The sequence below is a fragment of the Castor canadensis genome, chromosome 19 (assembly GCF_047511655.1).
Source record: "Castor canadensis chromosome 19, mCasCan1.hap1v2, whole genome shotgun sequence".
Taxonomy (NCBI): Eukaryota; Metazoa; Chordata; class Mammalia; order Rodentia; family Castoridae; genus Castor; species Castor canadensis.
The window spans coordinates 34811201-34817200 of NC_133404.1; positions in this window are offsets into that span (position 1 = coordinate 34811201).

Sequence of the window (6000 nt, forward strand, 5' to 3'; positions counted from 1 at the left end):
TATGTTATTTCACCTACCAGGGAGACTGGACATTCACCCTTCTATGGCTGGGAACTCCTATTGACTACTCCCTTGGCCTACAAAATTAATATTCCATTTTCTTCACTGCCATGTTTCCATTTGTCCCTGTGGAATTCCTGTAGTGAAAAATATGGAGACACAGGGTCTGCCTTCTGGATACTTACATGCTACTGAGACAGATAGTAAACAAATAATCACATAAATTAACTCATAGCAACAGAATATCATAAGGAAATACAGAGCCAAAGCACATTGAGAGGCTAAAGAAGCTATCTTTTAAAAAGTAGTAGGCCAGACCTGAAAGTAAACTATCCTTAAACTAATTATATTTACTTTTCTTTCATGATACACCATATTCCCTTTCTATTCTGTTTAAGTGTCTAGCTCGTTGCCAGTGGGCTGATAGATTCATAGCACTTATGCACTGAACACATCTCTATACATTAGGAGGGCAAAAGAAGAAAGTGGACATAAGGAGACACAAGAAGGAGAGAAATGGAAGGGAATGAAGGGGATGGAGAATTTCAGGTCACAATGTTTGTGAGTGGGAGTTTGACTCTGAACATCACAAGACTGAGGTAGATTTTGGTTAACCGGGCTGCTCTGAAACTCAGCAAGAGTTTTATTGCCAGTGCAAGGCATAATTTTATTGATGCCAGTCACCCTCTGCATAGTCTTAATTAGATCCAGCTGATGGTTTTTCAATTCTTCTTTTGTTTCTGTACCTCATACTGTATTAAAATGTAAAAATCACCTAGTGATCCTCTGTGCCATCTTTTTCTGAAAATTGAGCAGTTGCCATTCACCTGATACAACCTTGTCAAATCCTTTAGGGCCAGCTCTGATTTGGATTTGCAAAGTCCAGTTAAGTCAGAGCTGGCCTTAAAGCTCACCCTGAGTAGGGAATCATAGAACAGGCCAAGCAGCACAGGCTCCTTGGAGCCTATGTAAACAGTGACAAGATGGACCTCCCTGGACCTATGACTGACACTGAGGGTCATTTCATGGGAGACAGACAGGACAAAGGGATGAGGCTAGCTTCTTTCAGATGGCCTCCTTTTAGACTGTACGAAGCAAAACCACCTCCTGTCTTTGCTCTTGACTCTAGCATTCCGCAATTCTTTCCCTGAACAGAAGACTGAATCTTTTAACAGGGCCAGCCAGACTGCCTGAATGCCAAGTATACATAGCAGAGAAAAGAGCCCAGTTGCTATGAGAGCAGAGAGGAGGCCAGCCTGACCTCAGCACAGAGAGGAATGCCAGAGCAGAGAGGAGGTGGAGGTCAGGAAGGTGAGGGGTTGAGCAAAGATATATATTAAGTGAACCTAGTAGGCACTTGGAAAATTTTTCTTTTATGCTCACTGAAGCCCACACATGAGGAAGTAGAAGCTCAGTCCCATTGAAAGTCTTGCAAAAGTTCACACCACTGAGATTCAAGCCATCAGACCACCATTCTTAGAGAGCTGCATCAATGTCTCCCTGTCAGTACTTCAAGCACCTGGAAATTGCACAAAAATGTAGCAGGCACTTGATCATTTCATTGCAACTAAATGAATAAGCTAATGAGCAAAGGCACACATTCCTGACTCCCAATGCAAAGTTATTATTCACACATCTGGATGATATTAACAGGTCTGGAGAGAGAGCCCACTTGGAGCATGGACCAAGCCTGCATCAGAGTCTATGACCCTAGGCACATTGCTTTCTCTCTTTTAGCTTCTTTTCCCATACTGTAAAACAAACTAAATAACCTGCCTCAGGACTTTAATGTGAGAATCAGAGAAAAAAAGATAATATAACACCTAACACAGTACAGGGCACCCATACATCTTAGGACATATTTACAATGGGCACATTGGGGTGAAAGTGTTCGACCTTTGAGTCCAGGTCATAGAAATTCCATCCTTTCCTATCCCAGGGAAGTTTGAATCTATCTAAATGATATTTATCATTTTATCTAAATGATATTTATCATTTTAATTTCTCTTTTCAACTTTATTCTTGAAGATCCCTGGACTGAACTGGCATCAAAACCTTCCTTTCAAAGAAGCTTCAATAAGATTCCATGGGTTGGGCTTCCCCACACTAGATTTCTGCTATCAGGGCATATTCTTTCCTCATTAGGATTTCTCACCATTAGAAAGTTCCATAGATGTACTCTTGACTTAAAGGACAGATATCCTCAGGGTGAGGTACCCATGAGCTGACTGGTCTGATTTAAGACCCTGTGGATACTGAGGAGAGCTAGGATGTCTTAAACACAAACAAAAACCCACACTCAGAATCCTGGGGCAGACAAATTAGCAGTCATATTTTAAAACTTATATTTCTAAAAACAGAATTGTTTTCATACATATAGGCACAACCCTGTATGGGGAAAAATGCCAAGGAAAGGGGAGAAACTTCCTTGCCATTATCACCTCCCTTCATCAGCTCCAGGATGGAGCTGCTGGGGTTGCCATGGTGATGCAGGGCTGACCTCTCACTTTTTACTTTGAGGAGCTAAAAAGGTAAAAATGAGCCATTTGGTCTCGAATGAAAATCAACCTCCCTCACTTAGAGGATGTTAAATCGCTTTCCCTTCATCAAACCTAATGTTCCCTAGCCAAATTTGAAAAGAAAAAGAAGGAGAAGAGTCACAAGACAAGTAAGAGACCTCAGAAGAAAGCAGAGATGTCAGGCTGGAGCAGCAGCAGCAGCTAATACAGTAGGGAAAGAAGAAAGAGCATTGGACAAGCTTGACTTGCAACTTTCTGCGAGCTCACAACTGGCTATCAAGTGCCTCCTATGATTTGCCCTTGGCCTTGTGTCACTGGCTCCCAGCTCTTCCTTGCTGCCTGATTCTTGCTTGCTTTGCCATGGAGCCTAGTGTGGCTGAATTGTTGGCTTTTATCTTTTATGTGCAGGGAAGTTGGGTCAGGAAATCAAAATATTGATTGAACCCAATAGTAGTTGGACAAACCCATTAGAAGCAATGTGTGCCTTGTAAGAGTTGGCAGGACACACTCATTTGCTGTGATTCATGTGTCAAAATGACTTTCTCCAGCTTCCTAGGCAGACACTGGACTACTTGGAGCCCAGCATACAGGACCCCAGACCAGGACTGCCTTCTGTCAGATTCAAAACACAGGTGGGGCAGGTAATCACAGCATCACAGCATGGGGAATAGCTTCCCAGAAGCAGGCCTGGTTGTGCTTGAGAGCTGGAAGCCTTTTACTGTCTATTGGTGAATTTCTGATGTGTGGCAGGGCAGCTAGAGATTTGCCCTTTCTCTACCCTTTCCTTTTCTCCTTCTTAGTACACCCAGAAACCATCTCACAGTCATCTACCTGCACATCATGTGCAAAGATGGCCAGAGCTCCTTGTATGCACATATGAATAATAAAACAATAAAATAAAATAAAAAAAAGATGGCCAAAACTGTACTTGGCCTTCAAATGCAAGTTTCTAACTAAGCATGTAGGCTAGAGCTCTGAAACCTCCCTCTACATGTGAATTATCCTTAATTATAAACTAAGCAAGAACTACCAATTTATCACTACCAGTCTTGTTTTTACTCCTTTTTAACCCCTTGAGAGTGGTAATATTACAGGAAAAAAAAAACTGGAAAGTAATAGTCGGTGTAGAGAATGCAACCAATTTTTATCAGAAAAATTTCCTCACAATATCCTGAAGCAAAATCCTAGGTTTTTAAAGAAGTACTTTAGAAACCTCATGGGCAGGTCAGGGGTCAAACACACAGAGCAAATTCATTAGTGATCAATTTCAATAAGTCTAAATCACAACAACCCACACCAGGTTATAAAATGATAACCTGGAGGGAAAAGATGGTGCCTGTATTCATTCATTTAAAAGATATTCATCCTTTATCCATTGCATTTGGCAAAGATCTATTTTAATAATCCCAGACTTGGTTTAGATCAGCTTCCTGTGACTATTAAACCTTGCAGAAATTCTGCCTTTCTGTGTCAGATTCATGGTATCTTTCAGATCCTACCTGAAATATACTGTCACTGAAATGGAGAAAGAGAGTCATTTTCATGATTCCTCCCCTGCCCACTTCTGGCCACACACATGCAAGGTCCCCTATTCTCTAAGGAGGTCACCTTACTCCCAGGACCTGTTGTTAAGGACATTCTCTGAAGACAGCATAGTTGTGTCCAGCTCTTTAATGACTGGCATTTAAAAAGTTTACAGGGTTAAGACTTGTAAGGGAAAAAGAAAATACTCCATGGCTCTGCACATGCATTTTGATCTGAGGTTCAAAACCTACAGGCAGATGAAAATAGCCAGCCTCATTGCTACACACAATCCCTTTCTCTTCCTCCCAGCCCCTTCCCTTCTTCCCTCTCCGCAATCTTACAGATCTTAGTGTGATTAGAGAGCCTCCGATAAGAAAATGGCCAATGGTATTCTATGGTTTCAATGTAGTCTGAAGATTAAATCCCTATGAAAATAATGTATCTCTTCTCCACTCCCCTGCCCCCTCCCCACTAGAAGCAGCTGCTTTTCACATTTAAATGTAGCAGGGGTAACAAGAGCCTCTTTTATCAGCTACTCCTATTCATAAGGCATTAAAATACATGCCTTTTCTTAATCCCTAGTGCAGTTCTAAGGGGCTTAGCTTTGTGCTGAAATAGCTCCTATCTTTTAAAAGTAGCTGATGAGGAATCATCTTCCCTACCAAATCAGTCTCTTAAAAGCAGCTCTCCCCAACGTTTCCCATAAATGGAGTCCAGGACACAGTGTGTGTCCAGCTTCCGCAGCCCCCATAAAGGACTAGAGAAACAATGCTTAAGTTTGTTTATAAGTAGTCCCAGGGATTTGGCTAGTGGCATGCCACTTCTCTCTTGTCCCTCCCAACCTGATCGCCTGAACCTAAACCATCTTTGCAACAGTACAGCTTGGCACTGTGCAGCGCCCTTTCTGGGAAAGACATTGCCACATAAGCCAATCAGCATTTGCTGAGCAAGGTCACTTTCAGAGGCAGAGATTTCTGAAGGCTGTGTTTGCAGGCACAGTGGGCAAGAAGTGAAGACAGGGATCAAGAGAAAATCACCTGGATTCCTAGTGAATCCTCAGTACTCAAGAGAATCCTGTGCGATTCTCATGAATTTCACAATAGCTGAGAAAGCTGTTTTGTAGGCGGGTAGCTGAGGGAAACCTAAAGACCAATGTGATATACATATATATATACTTATATATACATATATATATTATTGTGTGTAATATATATTATATATGCACATTTACACAAATATTTGTCTATAACAGGCAACACTGGTTTTCTGCACAACCCTCTAAAATTAGCATCAGATACATGATTAATACAAAGGGAACATTTGAAACATAAAAAAAAATAGCCTGAATTATAGTTAACTCTTGTGGTTATGTTTTTATTGAAACGAGGTCCCTAAAATGAACTCTTTCTTGTATGTTTAAATTAAGTCTGGTTCTTTAAAAATAAATTCTCCCAAAACTCCTTCCCTCCTCCCTTCCATATATATAAATATAAAGATAGAGAGAGCAAAAGAGATAGGTTGAATACTCAGGCTTCCATCCAAATATATCTAGTTTTTCTATTTTTGGTAAAATTAAGGGGTTGCTAGTCTGTTAATGTGGGAGGCAAAAGGTGGCAGATATGTTGATGGTTGTATTTTGTATTCAGTTCTATACTTATTTTTCACTTAGAAGCTTATAAAACCGGTTTCAGGTGAAAAAAATCACATTTTCTAATAAGGTATATGATGTTTCAGTTTAAAAGTATATTTTTTGTCTCATAGCAAATGAATGTTGCTATAAAGGCATTGAATTTTAAATTTCTCTAGCAGATACTGATTTTTAATAGCTGTGAATCCTCTCTCTCTCTCTCTCTCTCTCTCTCTCTCTCTCAATCTCTCCCTCTCCTTGATTTGAAGCTGAAATGATGATGAGGAATGTCCTTTGCCTTGTACCATACATTTCTTTTTACTTAAACAA